This window comes from Cervus elaphus, chromosome 9 (assembly GCF_910594005.1).
Source record: "Cervus elaphus chromosome 9, mCerEla1.1, whole genome shotgun sequence".
NCBI lineage: Eukaryota > Metazoa > Chordata > Mammalia > Artiodactyla > Cervidae > Cervus > Cervus elaphus.
Window position 1 is genome coordinate 98960802 of NC_057823.1, and position 24759 is coordinate 98985560.

General features: G+C 38.4%; 1 long non-coding RNA gene across 1 annotated transcript in view; it reads right to left on the bottom strand.

Moving 5' to 3' along the window:
* Window positions 1-24759, bottom strand: part of LOC122700649 — a 99930-nt gene that overhangs the window by 22252 nt on the left and 52919 nt on the right. The window contains exon 3 of the long non-coding RNA XR_006342851.1: window positions 8933-9047. This is a non-coding gene — a long non-coding RNA (uncharacterized LOC122700649). The remainder of the gene's footprint in view (window positions 1-8932; window positions 9048-24759) is intronic.

The window sequence follows — 24759 nt, forward strand, 5'->3', positions numbered from 1 at the left end:
TTGAATCTCCTTACTCCTCTTCAAAACCAGCAATGCTGTATCACTCTGATTTCTCTTCATATTCATATGTGCCTCTGACCACAGCCAGGAAAGCTTTTCTGCTTTTAAGAATCTGCGTCATTAGATTGTGTGTGCGTGTGTGCATGCTCAGTCATGTCTGACTCTGTGACCCCATGGATTGCAGTGTGCCGGGCTCCCCTGTCCTTCCCTACCTCCCAGAGTTTGTCCACTTGCTTTGTCTGTATTACTAACTTGTCTCCATCTTTGTAATTTTTCTCTGTCTGTGTAACTCCACACTCCTGATATATCTTCCATCAGGTTGGTTTCCCTTTTTTGGTTTCTTTTAAAAATCTTATTTTTACAGTACAATTTATTAATTTATTAGGAATTTTCTTTTTTAAAAAATATATCAACATCTTTTAAAGTGAGGACTATTTCTCTTTATGCTAGTGCTCTGTTTATGAAGTTGTAAAGAGTTTAACAGGTTTGACCCAGTCTTATCTTTCATGAAAACCTTATTTGTGGTATACACTTTCGCAGAATGTAAGGTTTTTCAGGAAAGCATACATGCCATTTTGAAATGTTTATATGCTGTTTCTTTCTTCATTCTTTTTGTGAAAAAGAACTAGAACATCTTTTCTTGGATTACCAGATACTAATCGGAGGATGATCAGTTTGAAACCTGTATTTCCTTCCTTACTATTTGTACAAATATTAATTTATAATTTTCAATGATATGCTTTGCCTCTCACTTTTTTCATTTTTATGACACTTTACTTGGTCTTACACTAATTATTATTTGTGTCAACTGTGCCCTTCTTACCTAGAATCAGTCACCAAATACCCTGGTAATCCTGTCTTTGAAATTTCATGATGAATTCTAGCCTCTAATACCTTGCTCCCCCAAAGTGTGGTCCATGTACCTTTGAGTGCTTGCATATTAAGTCGCTTCAGTCATGTCCAACTCTTTGTGATTCTATGGACCATGGCCTGCCAGGATCCTCTGTCCATGGGATCCTCCAGGCAAGAATGCTGGAGTGGGTTGCCATGCCCTCCTCCAGGGGATCCTCCCAACCCAGGGATCAAACCTGCATCTCTTACATCTCCTGCAGTGGCAAGCAGGTTCTTTACCACTAGCACCACCTGGGGAACCCCCATATATCTCTGCTGATTCACAAAATTATTTCATGTTATTACAAAGAAACTATATAATTTATATATTTTTATTGTTGCCCTCTTTTGTGCTTAGTAATATTGGTGTATTTCTTTATGGTAGTGAAGAGAAGGAAAAGTTTTCTTCACCTTCCCTTAGGGTCTCTAAATGGGTTTGAAATTTAAATTGAGAAAGACATATTAATAGAAGGAAATAATACAGATTCATATACATTTTACATAGCATGGAAATCTACATAAGGAAATGAAGACCAAAAGAAACAGACCTGAGTATTTTTATGCTAGTTATCAAGAAGAGTGGGCAGTCATGTACAAATACTATAGGTCAGAAGGTATGCAGGAAGTGTAGAAACTAGGGGAAACGTTAACAAGGCCTGTTGGAATTCTTTTGGGGATCCTTTTGTCTTTGGACATAAAGACTGCTCCTTCCTTCTGATATAGCGAGGACACCTCTCACATGAGGCTTTTGCCAACTGTTTTAAGGGAGAGGGCAGAGGAAAGCTAAAGAGACGTTCCTGCTTCGGCTGTTCAGATGACTTCAGCTTAAAATACTCAATACTAAGGTGTCATATTTGGGGGTAGCATGTTGTGAACCCGTGATTTGTAATATGAAATCTACTTTTGAAATAAATTTGCCAGAGTTTTAAAAGCTACTTAATTTTAAAAATCGTACCAAATACTATAAGAAGTGGGCAAAATATATGTTGTTGAATATGCGAGAATAAGAACTGCTGCTGCTGCTGCTAAGTCCCTTCAGTCGTGTCCGACTCTGTGCGACCCCATAGACGGCAGCCCACCAGGCTCCCCAGTCCCCGGGATTCTCCAGGCAAGAACACTGGAGTGGGTTGCCATTGCCTTCTCTAATGCATGAAAGTGAAAAGTGAAAGTGAAGTCGCTCAGTCGTGTCCTACTCTTAGCGACCCCATGGACTGCAGCCCACCAGGCTCCTCCATCCATGGGATTTTCCAGGCAAGAGCACTGGAGTGGGGTGCCATTGCCTTCTCCGGAATAAGAACTAAAAAGCTACATAATACATGGGATTTAGCTCCTTTTCCCATTTTCACATTCTACTTCCTCTCAAGGACAATATGGAGGCACCAGAGAAACACAGGTAAGATGTGACAATAAATAGCAACACTTGGGTACAAAGAGTAAAAAAGATTGCAGATGGAGTTTGAATATGGCCAAAATTCTTCCTCTTTTGTTCTCTCTTAGAATCTTTTATCCTTTGTTCTCTCTTAGAATCTTTTAACCATTTCCGCTTTTGAGATTCTTTCTCCTCTTCAGTGGCTGAGATGATCACATTGACCGTGATAATGCCTCCATACTAGGAGTTGACGCTCCACTTGAAATGCAAAACGACTTAGAAAGATTCTGGGAGCAAAAGAGGAAGCAGGCAGAACCTGAGGCTGGCTCTAGCAATTGGCCATTGGGAAAGGGAGCCATTCTTTCCCCCCTTCTATTCCCTCCTTTTTCCCTTCTATTCCACTTTTATGCCTGGCTTCCCTGGTGGCTTAGACCGTAAACATCTGCCCACAGTGCGGGAGATCCAGGTTCGAACCCTGGGTTAGGAAGATCCCCTGGAGAAAGAAATGGCAACCCACTCCAGTACCCTTGCCTGGAAAATCCTATGGATGGAGGAGCCTGGTAGGCTACACCCCATGGGGTCACAAAGAGTCAGACACAACTGAGCCATTTCACTTTCACTTTTTCATTCCCTCCTTGGATCTATCTCAGCCAGAGTGGTAATACAAAGTGTGCTAATATCCCAAGGTTGCAAGCCTAGCTTAAAAGTGTTGTACAACAGTTTGTTCAGTACATTTCACTCCCTAGTTTAAGTGAGAAAAGAATATGTGCTTTCAAACCACATATGTTCCAACCCATTACACTACATTTGAAGGTGAGACAGACATTAGCAGTTAGGAGGCAGTCCTACAGGAATAGTCTACATTCTTTGCAACATAGTAAAGGTGACAAAAGCACCGATATGTTAGGGATGGGGGATTCAGATTATATAAATATGCTGATTTCATGTCAGGAGTCACAATGCTCATTTTGCACTGCTTTAGTTTCATTTTCACGAATGTCATTGAGGTTCAAGTCCTTATTAATTCATTTATGATTTTCTTAAAAGCCTAAGTTACTAATTTTCTTCTTCCTCAGACAACTAATCTACATTTTTAAACTGGATTTCCTGTCAACACGTTTTCTTTTCCCTACAATGCTTGATTTCATTATACATGCAACTATAGGCTCCTTCTTAAAATTTTGACTTTGTCATTTAAATTTTCCATAATTCTTTTCTACCCTGAGGTAAAAATTGTATCTAATGTTATCAGATTGGCATCCAAGCAATTCCCCAATCAGGTTTTAATCTACCTATCCAACAGAATCACATCACCATCATCATCGACCACTCCATTTGCAATGTTTATTGCATGCCTATAATATGCACATTTTTAATGTGCCATGCACAATTGAGAACTGCAAAGAAATATGAAATACGGTTCATGACTTATAACAGTTTAGTTAATCAGGTAGATATTTCATGTAACAAAAAGCATAAACTGGAGGATAAGGTAAAACAAGTACTAAGTGAAGGGTACAAACAGAAAATGCTATAAAGACTTGAAAGAAATAAAGATTAAAATGGAAGCCCTCATACATTTGAATATTTTAATCACTGTTCTTGCCAAAGAGAGAAACTTTACCTCTGGCCAGATTAGCCTCCTCACCTTTTGTGAATCATGAAATGTTCAAATAACTTTCAAAGCTGTGTCCATTTCACTTGGTAGAGCACTCTTAAGCTTCACTGTCTTACCAAATTTTAACATTTAATTTCAATATTTTATCTCAATATTTTATCTTAGATTTTCTAACCTATTAGTCAAAACTTATTTAAGTCTACATAGTTTTATTGGAAGAAATACTAGTATATACTGCCACTAGGAGAAATTAAAAATACTCTTCTGGGTTGAACAGCTTTTTTTTTTATGGTCATGTGACAGAAAAAAGCAGTATGAATTTTCTTTTGATTTATGCATTTTGCACAACATTAAAATATTTCATTAAGACAACTAAATTAAAATAGCAACTACTTCTGCTAAAAGTTTTTAAATAAAATGGGCAATGCATACAAATGTGTGATTATATATCATAATATGAAATATCATATATATCACATCATTTATATATCAGGTTAAATTGCTCTCAATTTTAAATTACAAAATCTGTAAGATAAGACTTTAGAACAACAAACAATAAAGAAATTCTCAGTGTTTGAGAAGGTACATTTTACCTTTATAAGTTTACAAATTATGCTTTGTTAAAAATGAGATTTTCACATAGAGTACAAAAATATGGAAAATTCATTCAACTATGAGAATAAAAAAAGTGAGAAACTCAGGTATTTTGTTTTGAAATTCCCATGTTTTAAAAGGTGTATGTGTTTAAGGAGGTCTTAAACTGTGTATTTGACTAAGGCTGAAATTTAAGCACTGCCAAGCATGACCTTCAAATTCCAGGTTCTCCTAAAACTAAAGAATATATTTTAAGTCTTCCATTTCTTTTTCCATCAGTCTCAATTTAATCATCTAATGGCCCTGTTACGACCACTATCTTCTTCCCAGACTCTGGACTTTTCTCTAAACAGAAATAAAATGAGGCTTCTACAAAGCAAGATAGTTGTTTGATATGCTTGCCAATATTCTTAAGGAAGAGATAAACAGTAGGCTAATACATTCAAATTTAAATCTAGAAATAAGAAATTCTTGACATTTCATAAAACTGAAAGGTTTGATCATGGTTTCATAAAGCTCGCTGATTTTATTATGGTATTCTCAGCTTTTCCAAATCTCCTTACTAAGTTTAACTGCAATAGTTCCTTGTGGATTACTCAGTATAATAACCTATGTGAATATACTGTGATTGTAGTCTTTGCATCCTGCTTAAACTTTCCTAATTTTCTACTTTCTTTACCAAAGTTAGTCCTCAAGGTTGCTTTAAGTTAAAATCTTCAAAGCAATTTCATTTATAACATTTTTTCTTGAACTTTCTTACAAATCATCTTTACTAAATTATTACATGCAACACAGTTACCTTCATTGATTGAGAAGTATAACTTATTTTGAATGCAAGTGTCTAGAGATTTTTTCTTTTTTTAAATTTATTTATTTTTATAAATTTATTCATTTTAATTGGAGGCTAATTACTTTACAATATTGTAGTGGTTTTGCCATATATTGACATGAATCAGCCACAGGTGTACATGTGTTCCCCATCCTGAACCTTTTGAAAGTGGTACTTCGTTTTCCCCTGTTTTGGTTTTCAGACAACTTGGTGGGAGTTAAGGGAAGTATAGAAATATTACTAAATTTCTGTTTGCCAACCCTATAAGTGACTCTTGCACTAATTTGCTATGCCCTTGGGGCTACTGGTAAAAGGCCTGTGATAATGACCGCTAGAGGCAAATCAACCTAGCCCTTTAATGCTTGACTAGCTTCAATTTTCTGACATAGTTTCTACTAGGGTCTCACCTGAATTAGCAAGAACACATGGTCAGCATCTTTTAGCGCAGGTCAAGTGGGAACTGTTCCCTGGGAAAGGATGTGGGTAATTCGGCTGAGAAATGTGCTGGATTGTGTGGAATTGGGTAGGCTACTCAGCCCATTTTTTCCCCTTCTATGTTTTCCTTTTATAATACTAGCTGGAAGTCTAGGAACTGCATTTTCAAGAATTCTTGTCATTATAGCCCTAGTTAGATTTTGCCAATGAGAGGAACTGGTCTAAATCTGGAGGGAATACAAAAAAGCAAAAGTAATTATTATTCTTGTGGCTGTGGCTGGCAATTACTAAGGCTTCAGAAACAAGGTTTTTCTAGCAGCTTCCCAGTGTCCTACAAAGAATTACCTGTTATAGTACAGTGGGCAGTGAAATCAATGGCAGTGGTTTCCTATAATTTAAGCATTTCCTGATTTCCTAAATGGTAGAGCGGCTTCCCTAATCTTTCACATCCCAAGCCTTCTAATTCTTTTCAATACCCTTTATCAAGACATTTACTCTTTGAAATACCTGAAATTACTTCTGATTTCTTAACCGAACCCCAATTGACAGAGTCTCTGGAATAAAAGGTGTTATAACAGGCAGGTAGCTAGATATGAGCAGAGAAATAGGGGCAGGTGCCAGGTAGCAGAAAATCACACATCTTGTAAACAGCTGGGGCCCACAGGCAGACAAAGCAAAGCAGAACCTCCAGACTGACAGAAGACCACGCATTTTTGGTGATAAATGTTCTGAAAGCAGACAAGGAAAGGTGCATACTCAGCTACTAATTCAGGCCAGGCAGGGCCATGCTTCCCAACAACGTGGTTTTTGCTTAAATCTCCGGCCTCTGAATAGAACCTTTTGCTCATTATGCTCTCAATAGAATAAGATTAGCCTAACAGATAAGTACCCATCATGCACCAATGCCTTGACACTTCTGATCTAAGCTAAATAAGGACAAAAATCCCTCCTCCCCTTGGGAAGATGGACTAGGGATGAAAATCAGGGAAGATGACCACAGATTCCTCCCTCCCCAGTGAACATTCCACCCCTCCATTTGTATGCCCCTCATGACCAGCTTGCCAAAGAAAGCCAGGGCAGCAGCTCCTCACCTGTCTGCCTGCTCTCCCTCTGAGAGCTTATTTTTGCTTAAATAAATGCTCACTTTACTTTTTCAACCTCTGTGCTTCCTCTCTGAATTCTCTCACAACTGAGAAAGAATCTTAAAATTTACAGGAACAAAGGGATCTGGAATTTATTACCTTCTTTTTCAAGCCCTTTGATGGTCCTGATTGAAGCAAGCAACCAAGGAGCCCAGATAGGAACACGCCAAGAGGAAAGGAGAAAATGGGCTGATGTTCTGTGATCAACTGCAGGGTGGTCCATTTGGGGAGAGTTTATTTGGCAATATGTAACTAAGAATGAAAAAACATCTGCCCTTAAGTATTCAGACACAATGACCATTCTTCAGAAATAGTAGCTGAATATGCAAATGACCACTAAAACTTGTAGCTTTGAAAGCATGCAAAGTGAAAGTGAAAGTATCTCAGTCGTATCCAAATCTTTGCGACCTCATGGACTATACAGTCCATGGAATTCTCCAGGCCATAATACTGGCGTAGGTAGCCTTTCCCTTCTCCAGGGGATCTTCCTGATCCAGGGACTGAACCCAGGTCTCCCACATTGCGGGTGGATTCTTTACCAGCTGAGCCACGAGGGAAGCCCAAGAATACTGGAGTGGGTAGCCTATCCCTTCTCCAGTGGATCTTCTCGACCCAGGAATCAAACTGGGGTCTCCTGCATTGCATGTAAGGTACCGCTTTTGTTTGTACACATACTGGACTCACTAGAGCAACTGCAGCATTAAAAACTGATGCATCATACCGCATTTCCTGGCCTCACAAAAAGAGAAAATTCATCCTCAGCCAAGATCCTCCAAATCTTCCAATAGATTCACTAGCAGACTTGCCTCTGTGACGTGTCCTTCGTTTTTGTTATAACAGAAGAACTCAGGAGGAACCAATTCAACACCAGCACCTCCTCCTGCTTTCTCAGTGATCTCTAGCTTTCAGATATCCTGTGTCCTTTTCTATCTTCAGCCTCTTTGCCAACAACAGGACGTTAGTAAGCATGCCAGTATGCTCTGAGAACTCACAAATACAGAAGGATCTCTTTTGAACAAAAATGTCACTTTACCAAGTCTTTTATTGGCCAAACTTTTCCAAAAAGTTATTTATTTATTTATATACTGCTTCTGGGTTTCTTTTGTTTTTTTTTTTTAACCCCCAAACTTCTGTCAACTATTTCAATATAGCTTCTCCACGTCTTCACTATTCCCTCAAAAATCTTCTCTGGCTATGATTATTCATTCATTCATGCATGTCTTCATTTTACAAATATTTATAAAGCACTACATTAAAAGTTGGACATTAAAAAAAGTACAAGGGGAATTGCCCCTGCTTTAATTGATGATGTTTAGGTTGCAAGTGCAATTAGCATCTTTTTGAAAATTAATTTCTACTTTGTAATAGAAAAAAAAATAATACAAACTTACTGCAACAAGTTGAAAAATATGAGGATGGATAACTAAGACAAAATGTAATATTCTCTCCCCAGCTAATTAGCTGATATTAGCAGTTTACTGTGTATTCTTCCACATATTTCTCTAATACATATAATTTAGCTTATAACACATGAAACTGCTGATATTCTATTGTTTTTCACTTATAAAAACAGTTATCAAAATATTGAATCTAACATATACTTGCTACAGATTTTTGTTTACTTTTAAATAGCTGCTGAGCAATGAGTGAATGTATTTACCTTTGTTGGGAAAATAAGATTTTTGTATTTACTTTGTTGAGGAAATAAGATTTTCAAAACATCTTCTGCCAAGCCAGAAAAATGGCTTCACAAAGGCAGAAGTGAGAGAAAATCATTTTATTTTTGAATGAGTATTAAGCCAGAACATGAAGAGTCTCACAGGTAACCCACTAAGAGAACTAAGAGATTCCAAAGGCTGAAAGAAATCTCCCCTTTCTGTATAGCCAGGCAGACATAACCCGTTCCAAATGTGTTCCCAAGGTAAACAACTGTTATTCAAGTAAGAGGACTTGACAGCACCACTGTCACACGTAGTTCATTCTAAATTCATCTAATTGAGATGACCAATTATATTTGTTAATTGGGTTTACCCAAAGGCAAATTAAATTCTTACCTCTATGACAGGTGGTAGTTTTGCAATTTGATCATCATTGGGCTCTCACAGAAATTGGGAGATACGGATGCTATCTTCCTTGATGATTGTGTTTCAGAGAGATGGTTCCTAGGTCCTACAGAAAGATATTACCGAATTGTAAAAGTGACAAAGTACTTTTTGAAGTTTAAAAAGATTTACATACATTTCAAAGAGACTGAGAAAGTATTTATAATGATAAGTTTTCTAAACCAAATATCTAAGAAAAGTGAGGGTAAGGTATCTCTTCCCTTATTTTTCACAGGGAGAACCAAACATTTTTGCTTTTAATTTGTTTTTGTCCTTACATCTTACACATCAAGATCCAAAATATTTACACAAAATTGGATGCCCTTTTTAAACCACAAAATGTTATCTCCCAATAATTGAATAGTTGGGCTCACCAAGGTAGTTAACTATATAGAAGATAGAAAAGAGATAATGGAAATGAGGGGTAAAGATAAGAATTTATAGGATGAGGAAATCAGTAAGGAATGAAAATAATACATATAGATACAATTTTTAGACAACTGAGCAAGATTAGTTATCTACATACAAGCAAATTTTGCCAGTTTTTATTTTGGATAGGTAAGCAATCATGATCAAACACAATAAATTCCACAGATTATTTATCCTAGTTTAATAATAAGATCATGAATGTTGCATTGAAAAATGCACAGACTAAATCTGGTTGGAAATTAAGATGTTTCTCCTATTGTAGAAATTCAAGTATATGTTGAAAAACCACAACTATTAAAACATGAAAGTAGAAATGAAATAAATCACAGTTAAGCAAATAAGAAAATGCCATGCACTTATCTCATCATTTCATATCTGGATAACTATCTAGTATGTTTCCCTATTTCATTCAGGTTTTGTCGTGAACATGGTCAATCAGCATACTTACATCACTAAACTATACTTAATTTTGTATTTCTGATCCTTTCATATTTCCTGGCTCCATGTTGTTGTTTCAGTCGCTAAGTTATGTACAACTCTTTGCAACGCCATGGACTGTAGCCTGCTGGGCTCCTTTGTCCATGGGATTTTCCAGGCAAGAATGATAGAATGGGTTGTTATTTCTTTCTCCAGGGGATCATCAGACCCCGGGATCGAACTCACCGCTCCCGCACTGCAGGTGAATTCCTTTTCACTGAGCCCCCTGGGAAGTCCCCTGGCACAAAGACAATATCCAATAACTGTTTAACAGATTAAATTTTAGAATAACTTTATTCTAAACCCAATAATTGGTTATTGGATTAAATATTAAAATAACTTTAGTTTAAAATTATCTAAGGATGAATATTGTTCGCATCTTTTTTCTTTAGAGGAATACTAAGCTTTCAAACTAAGGCCCCAAATGGTTCCTTTAATTTGCTAAATTATTTTTACAATATCAAAAATAACTGCAATCATACAATTATACATTTGTATAATTAGAATTTGTATTGTATTTGTATTCATTGTCATCTCAATCACAGCTAATGGTTACTATTCACTGAGTGTTCACTATAGACCTGGTATACATTTTATGAATGATGTCAACTTACAAAATAGTCACAGCTGAAAAGTTGAGAGCTATGTTTCATTTGATGGAAATATTTAGGACTTCAAGCCCAGAAGACAACATTTCAAGTGACCTTGAGAAAACGGCTCCAAGGAGGCTAGGGGAGGAGCCAGATTATATAGAAATTTTACAACAAAGGGTAGGTAGTCTGAACATTGAAAGACTATTGTTAATTAAAGGAAACCAGATATCTCAGTTTAAGGAATTTAGCACTTTTCTATGCATGGGAAGATGCAAGAGTTTGGGCTCAGTAAAATTGTTCTTTACATATGCAACTCAGCTCTCTGGGGCATGTATGCAGCCTCCTGAGTTCCTCAGGGCTCAATGTAGGGGGTGGTTGCTGTCTGATAGCTGCCAGATCACAGATTCTCTTCTCCTTCCTGAGTGCCTTTAGGCCTTGGAGGACTGGACTCACTGAAGACTGTGACATCCTTGTTTATTAATATGGCAGGAAATATTCCACTTCTTAGTCCCTCCCCATGGTCGGAAATTTCACCAATATTTGGGAGACATTTCATGATCTTTTTTTTTTTTTTTGTCCCAAGGCACTGCTCATCCCAGATCAGGTAAAAGTTCTTGTTGATATGCCACTCCAGGTGTTAATTTTCAGGTTAGGCCCATTGTTAGACAGTTAAAAATTCTCTGGATCCTCTATCTTCTAACCTTTTTGGATCCAGGAGATATTTCCCTTATTGTTTCTTCCCATACTTGGAATTACAATATTACAATTATTGATGGCATATAGAAGTATATTTCTGATCAATTGGTTTGAGTCACCTAGTCATCATTACATTTGTTGGAGGCCTACTGCTGCATACTGTAAAAGGCAACCCTCTTGTTAAATAGACAGATAGGGGTAATGTGCCTAGTACCATTGACAAAGTCATGATGCAGCAGAGAGACAAAAGCATAAACAATTTGGAAACAAAGAACAAATTAAAACAAAGATTAGTATAACTAGTTTTAATCCAGTTACAATGACTGAGCAACCAAAGGAGCCATAAGTGATTGAATGAGCTATCTGGGGTTTCACTGTATAAGCTGTACACACTATGCACGGCTTAATCTTTGAGACAAATATATGCTACTGGCAGGATTGACCAAGTAGGGAGAAAAAGATAAATGTTTCATCTGCGTTTACAAAGGCATACTTTATCCATTTGCGGTAGGTCACAGCATAAGAAAGTTTTACTAGACTCAAGCTAGTATATTTTCCATTGTCAAAGTTATATATCACATTTATCAAATTATTCAGTCCCATTAATTGATTTCCATTGATCCACATGAAGTGATCAGGTTTTCCATTAGGGTTTGTCATTTGTTACCCAGTTTAGTACAAAGCTAGTGGAGGTGATAGAATTCCAGCTGATCTATTTCAAATCCTAAAAGATGATGCTGTGAAAGTGCTTCACTCAATATGTCAGCAAATCTGGAAAACTCAGCCGTGGCCACAGGACTGGAAAATGTCAGTTTTCATTCCAATCCCAAAGAAAGGCAATGCCAAAGAATGCTCAAACAACTGCAGAATTGCACACATCTCACACACTAGTAAAGTAATGCTCAAAATTCTCCAAGCCAGGCTTCAACAGTATGTGAACTATGAAATTCCAGATGTTCAAGCTGGATTTAGAAAGTCGAGGAACCAGAAATCAAATTGCCAACATCTGCTGGATCACTGAAAAAGCACAATTTCCAGAAAAAAAGAACATCTACTTTTGCTTTATTGACTACACCAAAGCCTTTGACTGTGTGGATCACAACAAACTGTGGAAAATTCTTCAAGAGATGGGAATACCAGGCCACCTGACCTGCCTCCTGAGAAATCTTTATGCAGGTTAGGAAGCAACAGTTAGAACTGGACTTGAAACAACAGACTGGATCCAAATTGGGAAAGCAGTACATCAAGGCTGTATGATGTCACCCTGCTTATTTAACCTATATGAAGAGTACATCATGAGAAATGCCAGGCTGGATGAAGCACAAGCTGGAATCAAGATTGCCAGGAAAAATAGCAATAACCTCAGATATGCCGATGACACCACCCTTATGACAGAAAGTGAACAAGAACTAAAGAGCCTCTTGATGAAAGTGAAAGAGGAGAGTGGAAAATTTGGCTTAAAGCTCAACATTCAGAAAACTAAGATCATGGCATCTGGTCCCATTACTTCATGGCAAATAGATGGGGAAACAATGGAAAGAGTGAGAGACTTTATTTCTTGGACTCCAAAATCACTGCAGACGGTGACTACAGCCATGAAATTAAAAGACGCTTTCTCCTTGCAAGAAAAGGTTGTGACCAACCTAGACAGCATATTAAAAAGCAGAGACATTATTTTGCCAACAAATGTCCCTCTAGTGAAAGCTATGGTTTTTCCAGTGGTCGTGTACGGATGTGAGAGTTGGACTATAAAGAAAGCTGAGCGCCAAAGAATTGATACTTTTGAACTGTGGTGTTGGAGAAGACTCTTGAGAGCCCCTTGGACATCAAGGAGATGCAACCAGTCCATCCTAAAGGAAATCAGTCCTGAATATTCATTAGAAGGACTGATGTTGAAACTGAAACTCCAATACCTGGGCCACCTGATGTAAAGAACCGACTCTTTGGAAAAGACCCTGATGCTGGGAAAGTTTGAAGGCGGGAGAAGGGGATGACAGAGGATGAGATGATTGGATGGCATCATCGACTCGATGGACATGAGTTTGAGTAACCTCCGGGAGTTGGTGATGGACAGGGAGGCCTGATGTGCTGCAGTCCATGGGGTCACAAAGATTTGGACACCTCTGAGCGACTGCACTGAACTGAGTTTATAAAGTACAAAATTAAAAATAGCATACTTAAATATCTGAATACAATGCAATTAGCAGGAAACATGGATGTTTCTGCAACACATAACATTTTAGGATAACCAATAGAAATGACTGATAATATTATATCAAGACATCTCAGATATTAGTGAGTCCATATAAATTTTGCAATATCCATATTAATATCATTTATCCATACATTACAACCTAAAGTTCACATTCAATCACTGGACAGTGTTTTTGAAATAAAAGTACCAAATAAACTTAGCTTAACATTTCTCTCTGAGATGTCTGAGAGATGTTTCTTTGAAGCACCCCAGAGTCAATTGGAGTCTAAAAGAGCTTTAGTTATATTATGATATTTGGGAAGTTTGTTAGAAATATTAAAAAGATTTTAAAACACAACAGGATCATAGGTCACTGAAACAATGCTCATTCATTTAACCAAAGTCACAAAAACAGTTAAAAGAAAATAAATACAGATTACTTAAGAGCACAGAAACTCTCACAATTTGTTTTCAGAAAGGAGCACTTTTAATAGAAAGAGAAGTCAAATTCCAGTCTTGCATTAGCTTACTTAACAAAATCCATTTACTCAGTTAACTTCAATCTAAACTTTATTAATCCTGAATATGCATGAATTTTTTTCCTCCTCAGGGTTTCTTTCACTTTCTGTATCCAGCCTGTTTTTCATTTTCTACCTAAAGCAATCAAACAGCTCACTTTTTTTACTCAATAAAATGTGATTCCATTTCTCGTAACTTCCTTACTGAAAACAGACATTCTACTGCTTATGGTCTACTGAAATGTTAAGCTATTCTGCTTTAATTGTATGTCTAAATTATAAGCCTCAACTCTTAAAACATTCATCTTTAGTAAAAGCTAAGAAGTAAGCGATTATGAGCAATCTTTTACATAGGCATTCTATAGATTGGTGAGCATAAACATAAGTGATATTTTCTAAAAACATTTGAACATCTGAGGCCATCTCAGGGTGACACCAAATATTTTCATTAATAGTGCTAAATAACTTTAGGCCTCTATTTAGTCAATGATGTCTCAGGATCTTCTGACTATTTAATAAACTTTCATCATTTAACTTAAATAAGCATAGCTCTAGAACTTCAAGTTACCAAATATCCAGAAAGATTATTTTAAGTAGACATTTCTAAAATAAAGAGTTTACCCAAAAGCTCTTATCTCAATTACTCTAAAGTTTCATCATATCGAGTTATTTTCCTTGCAACAGATACAATGAGGTGTTATTTATTAAACTGAAGCAAAGTATTATATTTAATTTTGATGATTTAGTGACATGTCTATATTAATTAGATAAATTTAAACATTAATACCAGCTATCAACTTAATATTGAATATTTCCCAGTTCATGTGAACCTGAAAGTAACCTTGGCCAGTTTCTTTAAATGTTAGCACTTTCTTTTCAAATTAAATAGAGCTCATTATAAATTTACTATTGACAACAGTTTCCAAAAGTAGAGATATTTCATATATATAAAATGTACACCAACATAAACAGGCAAACTAGCGGTCTGACAGCTTAACTTAAAAGCTTAGTTATGAACCAGTTATTATTAATGCAATATAAACTTACTAGCTTACAAACAGTTGGGGTACATGAAGGTTGCTTGCTCAGTTGACTAAGATTATAAGGTTATATCTATAATCTTACATATACATAAATATATATTATATATAAAAGATATATTTTAGGTAGTTAGAATAGGAAAAAGGAATCCAGAATGGCGGTGGCTAAAAGACAAAGAAGGGGAAAGCCCCAAAGATAGAACAAAGGAAGGTCCGAGGACAAGAGTAAGAACCTCAGGTGAAGCAAACAGCCCTCCTGGCTAGCCCAATTTACATAGGGCAGGCTCAGGAGATGGAGGGGAAAAAAACACACTTAAAAGGAGGAGCCAAAATTGAGCCTCTGACTTCTCTTCTTGTCTCTTCTTTTGGGTCAGCCCGCCTTCATGCCTCCAGGATGTATTTTCCTTTGCTTGCCAAATAAAACTGAGCTGTAAGACAGATCCATCCTTCACTTCAAATTTTTGCTACAGCAAGACAGATCTGAGGAAATTACAAATCCTCCCAACTCTCTCTCTCTCTCTCTCTCTTTATATATATATATAATATATATACATATATATATATATGACTATGTCTTTAAGATTTGCCTGAGGGAGCATTCCCAAGTGTCTGAATTTTAAAACTGCCACCTTTTTCCCTTGGTGTCAGGTCTTGTCTGGTGGAGCTGATTAGGGTCAGTCTCAGTTCCTTGTGATCTGTATTTGGGGTTTCCTAGTGATGCTAGTGGTAAAGAACCCACCTGCCAATACAGGTAGAAGTAAGAGATTTGGGTTCAATCCCTGGGCTGGGAAGATCCCTTGGAGGAGAGCATGGCAACCCAATCCAGTATTCCGGCCTTGAGCGTCCCATGGATGGAGGAACCTGTTGGGCTACTGTCCATAAGGTTGCAAATTACATTTGGGTTTACAGAGATTTGCAAGAGAAAGCCAGTTGCTTTTAGTTCCCCAAAGAACAGTTCTATCACCTAAAGATAGGGAAATCAGTGACAAGATTTATAGCTAAACTGAAATTTATTTTATGAGTTCCATAGTCTATAACTTTAGAGTTTAACTTATCATGCCTTCAAAGGTTTTTTTTTTTTTTTTTCCATTTATTTTTATTAGTTGGAGGCTAATTACTTTACAATATTGTAGTGGTTTTCGTCATACATTGACTTGAATTAGCCACGGACTTACATGTATTCCCCATCCCAATCCTCCCTCCCACCTCCCTCTCTACCCGCTCCCTCTGGGTCTTCCCAGTGCACTAGGCCCGAGCACTTGTCTCATGCATCCAACCTGGGCTGGTGATCTGTTTCACCATAGATAATATACATGTTTCGATGCTGTTCTCTTGAAACATCCCACCCTCGCCTTCTCCCACAGAGTCCAAAAGTCTGTTCTGTACTTCTGTGTCTCTTTTTCTGTTTTGCATATAGGATATGGTTACCATCTTTCTAAATTCCATATATATGTGTTAGTATACTGTAATGGTCTTTATCTTTCTGGCTTACTTCACTCTGTATAATGGGCTCCAGTTTCATCCATCTCATTAGAACTAATTCAAATGAATTCTTTTTAATGGCTGAGTAATATTCCATGGTGTATATGTACCACAGCTTCCTTATCCATTCATCTGCTGATGGGCATCTAGGTTGCTTCCATGTCCTGGCTATTATAAACAGTGCTGCGATGAACATTGGGGTGCACGTGTCTCTTTCAGATCTGGTTTCCTCAGTGTGTATGCCCAGAAGTGGTATTGCTGGGTCATATGGCAGATCTATTTCCAGTTTTTTAAGAAGTCTCCACACTGTTTTCCATAGCGGCTGTACTAGTTTGCATTCCCACCAACAGTGTAAGAGGGTTCCCTTTTCTCCACACCCTCTCCAGCATTTATTGCTTGTAGAATTTTAGATAGCAGCCATCCTGACTAGCGTTCATGGCTTCAAAGGTTTTATAAGGCATTTAGCAAAGACCTTTCTCAGTTCACAAATTGAACCCAAAGCAAAATCAAAATTTTTATTTCATTTTCATTTTTAACCCTTGCCTTTAGTTCCCAGTATTGCATATTTGTGTGGCCCAGATAACCCTATTGGTAAGTACATTTAGTTAATATTTCCTTAGTTGCAGTATATATCTTATATCTTATAGAACTATTCCCCAGTGAAATATATGTATCCCACAATATATCGAGATGTAACCATCTAAATAAAGTCCACTTAAATATAGCAATTTTATATACCTTTATCTCAATCTCAATTTTATATACTTTTATCTCAAGTCTCAGGATTGAGACTTTTAACTTTGATTTCATTAGGATTCAATCAACAAGCTTGGTCTTAGAGGAATTTTAGAAGGTTTTGTTTTCTTTTCTTTTGTTTCCTGTCCATTTTACCTACTTTTATACAAAAATCTCTGGAATCCTCAGAGTGAGGCTAAGCCAAGATCAGGCACTTTGGCTTGAACTTGTCCCAAATAATTGCTGGTCAGATACCTCAGTGTAAATTTTTTTATTCCTTTACATATAATTTTAAAACCAGGGCAAATAGAACAGACTTGTTTGGTTTTTGGGGGGACCAGTAGAGGTCCCTTTTGGCCCATTTAACTTTAGGTAGTGCAGTAATATAAAATCTTGTTTGAATCACATAAATGTCCAATTTACTTATCCCATTTTAAATAACCATCTAAAGATTTCTTTATTCGTTTGAGATAATTCCTCTTGAAATTTTTTTACCTTCTTGAAAATAGTGGCTAGATTTTCCTTACAAGTTTTTCTGTTGACATTATTTCAGTGCCATTATTAGCATCTGAAAGACCCACTGAGGGGAAGCAAAGACCACATATGAATCTTCCCAAACCAGTTTTCCTCACTTGTTTTAAACAACAGAAGTTCTTAGGTTAAACACTGTTGTTGTTCAGTAGCTAAGTCCTATCTGACTCTTTGCATCCCATGGACTGTGGCACACCAGACTTCCCTGTCCTTCACTACCTCCTGGAGCTTGCTCAAACTCATGTCCATTGAGTCAGTGATGCCATCAACCAACTCATCCTCCATCGTCCCCTTCTCCTCCTGCCTTCAATCCTTCCCAGCATTGGGGCCTTTTAAGTGAGTAGGCTCTTTGTATCAGGTGGCCAAAGTATTGGAGTTTCAGCTTCAGGTTAAATATTAGATGTACTTTTTCACCTTTAATCTGATTTTTCTTTTATAGGTACCAATAAAACAGCTGTTTATAACGAGAGTGCTCTAGATTCATCAATTTGTTAGTTTCTCCAATTTTAAAAGTATCTATTATTTGGCCACTAATAAAATAAACATATTCAGTTCAGTTCAGTCCCTCAGTCATGTCTGACTCTTTGCAACCCCATGGACTGCAGCACACCAGGCCTCCCTGTCCATCACCAACTCCCAGAGCTTACTCAAACTCATGTCCATCGAGTCAGTGATGCCATCCAATCATCTCATCCTCTGTCATCCCCTTCTCCTGCCCTCAATCTTTCCAAGCATCAAGGTCTTTTCCAATGAGTCAGCTCTTTGCATCAGGGGGCCAAAGTATTAGAGTTTCAGCTTCAGCATCAGTCCCTCCAATGAACACTCAGGACTGAGCTTTAGGATGGACTTGTTTGATCTCCTTGCAGTCTAAGGGATTCTCAAGAGTCTTTTCCAACACCACAGTTCAAAAGCATCAATTCTTCAGCACTCAGGTTTCTTTATAGTCCAACTCTCACATCCATACATGACTATTGGAAAAAGCACAGCCTTGATTAGATGGACATTTGTTGGCAAAGTAATGTCTCTAGTTTTTAATATGCTGTCTAGATTGGTCATAATTTTCCTTCCAAGGAATAAGTCTTTTAACTTCATGGCTGCAGTCACCATCTGCAGTGATTTTGGAGACCAAAAAAATAAAGTCTGTCACTGTTTTCCACTGTTTCCCCATCTATTTGCCATGAAGTGATGGGACCAGATGCCATGATCTTATCTTTCTCAATGTTGAGTTTTAAGCCAACTTTTCTACTCTCCTCTTTCACTTTCATCAAGAGGATCTTTAGTTCTTGTTCGCTTTCTGCCATAAGGGTGGTGTCATCTGCATATCTGAGGCTATTGATATTTCTCCTGGAAATCTTAATTCCAGCTTATGCTTCTTCCAGCCCAGCGTTTCTTATGATGTACTCTGCATATAAGTTAAAAAAGCAGGGTGACAATATAAGCCTTGATGTACTCCTTTTCCTATTTGGAACCAGTCTGTTGTTCCATGTCCAGTTCTAACTGTTGCTTCCTGACCTGCATACAGATTTCTCAAGAGGCAGGTCAGGTGGTCTGGTATTCCCATCTCTTTCAGAATTTTCCACAGTTTATTGTGATCCACACGGTCAAAGGCTTTGGCATAGTCAATAAAGCAGAAATAGATGTTTTTCTGGAACTCTCGTGCTTTTTCGATGATCCAGCATGTGTTGGTAATTTGATCTCTGGTCCCTCTGCCTTTTCTAAAGCCAGTTTGAACATTTGGAAGTTCATGGTTCATGTACTGTTGAAGCCTGGCTTGGAAAATTTTTAGCATTACTTTACTAGTGTGTGAGATGAGTGCAATTCTGCAGTAGTTTGAGCCTTTCTTTGGGATTGGAATGAAAACTGACCTTTTCCAGTCCTGTGGCCACTGCTGAGTTTTCCAGATTTGCTGGCATGTTGAGTGTAGCACTAAGATCATGGCATCTGGTCCCATCACTGCATGGGAAATAGATGGAGAGATAGTCGAAACAGTGTCAGACTTTACTTTTTTTGGCTCCAAAATCACTACAGATGGTGATTTCAGCCATGAAATTAAAAGACGCTTACTCCTTGGAAGGAAAGTTATGACCAACCTAGACAGCATACTGAAAAGCAGAGACATTACTTTGCCAACAAAGGTCCATCTGGTCAAGGCTGTGGTTTTTCCAGTGGTCATGTATGGATGTGAGAGTTGGACTGTGAAGAAAGCTGAGTGCCAGAAAATTGATGCTTTTGAACTGTGGTGTTGGAGAAGACTCTTGAGAGTCCCTTGGACTGCACGGAGATCCAACCAGTCCATCCTAAAGATCAGTCCTGGGTGTTCACTGGAAGGACTGATGCTGAAGCTGAAACTCCAATAACTTTGGCCACCTCATGTGAAGAGTTGACTCATTGGAAAAGACCCTGATGCTGGGAGGGACTGGGGACAGGAGGAGAAGGGGACGACAGAGGAGGAGATGGCTGGATGGCATCACCAACTCAATGGACATGAGTTTGAGTAAACTCTGGGAGTTGGTGATGGACAGGGAGGCCTGGCGTGCTGCGATTCATGGGGTCGCAAAGAGTCGGACACGACTGAGCGACTGAACCAAACTAAACTGAACTGAGTGCAGCACTTTCACAGCATCATCTTTTAGAATTTGAAAATAAATATATTAATAGTGATTAAATCACTAAGAACTTCCCTGGTAGCTCAGACGGTAAAATGTCTGCTTACCAATGCAGGAGACCTTCGTTCAATCCCTGGGTCAGGAAGATCCCCTGGAGAAGGAAATGGCAACCCACTCCAGTACTCTTGCCTGGAAAATCCCATGGAAGGAGGGGCATTGTAGGGTATAGTCCATGGGGTCACAAAGAGTCGGACGCAACTGAGCGACATCACTTCACTCACTGCTTCTAAATCACTAAGATGCAAGAGGCCTTCACATAAGAGAGTGGGAGAGGATGTAACCTAAACCTGTACTCTCAAACACAGTATAGCAATGGCCAAGTTTTCAAAACATGTAAACAAACACAGAACTCATGCTAGGAAGATCAGGTAGCACATTTACATCTCAGAGATACAGACAAATGCCAAGTTTCCCCCTAGAAGGCCTTTGTTTAAAGTCTGAAAATAAATTTTTACTAAGCCAGCTTATAACCTGGCTCCCTATGCAAGGTTGAGCTCCCTAAATTTTGCAATGAAAGAGCTCCCTAAATTTTTAAGGTGAGATTTCTTTTAATTTCTAATTAAGTAAGTTTTGTATGTACAGTTACCCGGCTGGGGTATGGGCTAGAGGCTGAAAATATGTCATTCCTTTTATTTTGAATTCTTTATTTCCCATTTTTAAGTTCATTTGTTGAGATAGAATCACTAGGAGTGATCATGTGGTGGGCCAGTGTGTGCTGCTTGGAAGCTTAACTTCTCTGGTTTTTGCCCCAGAGTTGTTTCAGCCCCTTCTTTGTGTCTGGAGTGTCCCATGGAGTGTAAGACTTCCATGGGTGCTCAGATTGTGGAATGGTCAATTCCTATGTTGGTCCCCAGTTGAGTAGTTTGTTAATTATGCAAGTGGATTTCCCTATAGGGACAGCTTTGTCGTGGGAGGTCTTGCCTCCACCACTCCTCCAAGTTTCTCAATTGCCTCAGAAAGTCATTGCCAGCCAGGAGGAGAAAGTCCCTTCTTTGGAGCTCGGAAGTTCTCATAAGATTGTTTTATTTTGACAAACTCTATTAAGGTAGCCAATTCAAGGAAAAAACAACAGGTCAGACTTTCCCCTAACAACTCATCCCATCTTACTCACATTTAACTCAGCAAAGACTTCCCAGTCTCTAAACTGAGGATAATCAACCACTCAGTATCCAAACCAAATATTCCCAGTGCCTTTTACACTGAGGATAACCCGCTAAGTGTCTAAACTGAACAACCCAGGGACCTCTTCTTGAACCAAGTTTCAAGGATAAGATCTTCCCCCACCAAACAAAATGTAGGAATGTCAATCAATAACAGAACATCCTAGAACCAGGAGAGACACACTCAAATTCCTCTGGACTCCCCAAGGAGTCAGAAGGGTATAAGAGGCCTCTGCTGGTACCAAGGCTCTGGATCCTCATGGAATTCAGGTAGAGGAGAGGAATCTGCTATGGTCTCTTCTTCAGTCACCATAATTATCAACTTAAAATTTAGTCACAACCTAAAAGTTGAGAGCTGTTATATTTGGTGGGATTATTTAGGGCTTCAAGCCCAGGAGCAGTTCTCTCAGGGTTACTTAGATGCTATCTCTCAGGCTTGAAATCCAAAAAATTCCCACCAAATAAAACATAACTCTCAACTTTTGGCTTGTGACTATTTTTTACATCAACGATGCTTTCATTCTTAAGTTGCACAATTTTGTAAGTTGTGTTTGCTAGTGTTACCTCATAATTGTTGCAACTTAAAGATAGTAAGTAACTTGATTAAGGTGATACAGCTAATAAATGGTAGGTCCAAGCTTAAACCTATGTTAGTCTGACTACACTGGTCCCTAATTCCAAGGTTTCTGATTTTTTGCCAAAATGTAGCTCTGCCTTTCTAACTAGGTCATGTGGGCCCAGGCCATATAGCAAACAGTCTACACAGTACCAACCAAAAGAATTCCTGCTTTTAGAAACCACTGTTAACAGTCAAGACAGCTAAATAGTCAAGGTTAGCAAATGAATCACAGTGATCACGGTGATAAATACTTTAAGTCAGTCAATAATGTGGTTTTGGTTGACCAGCTCATTTATAAGAGAATAAAGGAAGTGGGTGTTATAGATCTGACTCATGAGGGAAACTCTGTGAGCAGTTGACATATAGGAAATGGAGTTCAGAACTTGTGGAGAGCCTTCAGAAGGTATGCAAACAAATATCCACACAAATCTACTGTGGTTCAGGAGAATCTCCCCCGCATTACCAGTAAGGCCTGGAACGATAAATAGAAACTACAACCAAAAAGAGAAAATGTGAAGCTTAACTATATTTTACTGAATCCTATGCAGCACTGTTAATTAAAAAAACTTTATAACCTCTTTGCTTCTGAAGATGAACATGGTGCTACATCCGGCTGGGCTAATGTGTAGAAGAGCAGACGTGTAGAGTCCATGTGCGGGAATGGTCTCAAGGGAAATCTAAGGAAGGCAGGATAGTCGGGGTGGGGGTGGGGGGGTGGGGAGGAGCAACGGAAGTGGCGGAGGGAGGCGGGGAGAAGAGCCTTTAGAGGCTTCCTATGTTTGCAGACTTATCGGTTTGGCTGCTAGCGCAAGTTCATGAGGCCAGGCAAGGAGACGGGTGGCTCATGCCCTCATCCCGCACAAACCGCTCCACAAGGGTTTCAGCTGAGCATTTTTAAAAGCCAGATCAAGGGAAGGCGGTCACGTGGTTTGTGATCAGATCGTGCACAGTTCTCTGATTGGCCGATGGTGAAGTAAGAGGGCGGTGTTACGGGGGTTAACATTATCGGTCCCGGGGCCCAGGAGGCCTGGGGCTCTGTGCTCACTCTCAAGATCATGCAGCAGTTAACATCTTCCATCTGGCGAGGGCTTTTCACATCTGTAAAACAACTCAGGAAACGTGCGTCAAATAATGTTACCTAGCTAAAGCAGGATGTGGGGGAAGAGCCTGTCCCGGGATGACCCCACCGGGTCCTGTTTGGTTGTGTGTCTGCGGAGGTAGCTCTGCTTACCTCATTCAGGCTGAAGAAACAGGGAGGGCATGACCGCAGGGACTGTCCCACAGAGGTTTTAAACAAATCCTCTCAATGATTTACGATACGCTTTGCTTTTGCTTATTGCTCTGAACCTCAAGTTCTACGGGAAATTACTTGTGATAATATGAGCTGTCTTGTTAGATCTTATTTTCTTTATTGCTTTTCACAATTACTTAAAGCTTGTATTGTCATTTAGCTATTTGTTGGTTCATATCATTTCTTTTCAATGGTAAACCGCTTGAGGGCAGGAATGTGTCCCAGAGAACGGTTCTCTTGGTATAAGGCAGAGCATTTGCCAGTTTGAGAGAAAGGATAATGAAAATCAGTAGAGAATTCAGGCATACTGATTTTCGTTCCAACAACAGCCCACAGGAGACATGGCGTTGCAGCAAAGAGGCTCCTCTTTATTCAGGGATTATTTTCACAGCAAGTGAAAGAAATGCACCTTAATTCACCTCAATTAATTAGAAATACTTTGTTTCATGGGCTCAAATTATAATAAAAGTTAGAGTGAAACCTGTCTTGTGCATTGAGAACAAATGGATTAATTATTATCACAACTCTTCCTGTGTGATAGGAGACAAAACTACAGAAAGCTTTAATTTCCACATTTCCAAAACAGCAGAGCCACACAGGAAAAGAGTGCCTCTCTCCTACCAGTATTTTAGAAATCCCAGGGAAGTATGCACAAGTCCACTAATATCTGTGAAGAAAGAGGCAAGATCCCAATAGTTCCCTTTTATCACATGGTTAGAATGTGGGGAGAAGGTGCAATTTCTCAAAGAGTAGGAAAGCCAATGGGTAAATAGTTGTGATCTTGAAAGTCATTATATTTTATATCTAATGTAGAATGTGAGAAAAGGAGAGAAATAGTCTATTTCAATATATGTTGAGCACCTACTATATATCCTATAAACTTTATATACATTATTATCTCATCCAAATATCCATAAAGGATAATAAATATGAAAATAGGATGGGACAATACTAGGCAGTACTTTTGCCCTGTAAGTTCTAAGCCAGTGAAACATTTATTATTAAGAAAAAGAAATAGATATTTTTAAACTGTTAACACTATGGTTTAACCTCTCTGTTGATTTTAGGATTACTTCTCTGTCCAAACAAAACTAGATAATTTAAAAATTCCATCTTCAAAGAGAGTATTTGCACAGTACCACATGCGAGCATTTACATGGCTTATATAATTTAACCTTCATAAAAATACTTTCTTTGGTGGCTCAGTGGTAAAATATTTGCCTGCAATGCAGGAGACCTGGGTTCAACCCCTGGGTCAGGAAGATCCCCTGGAGAAGGAAATAGTAAGCCATTGTAGTATTCTTGCCTGGGAAATCACATGGACAGAGGAGCCTGGTGGGCTACAGTG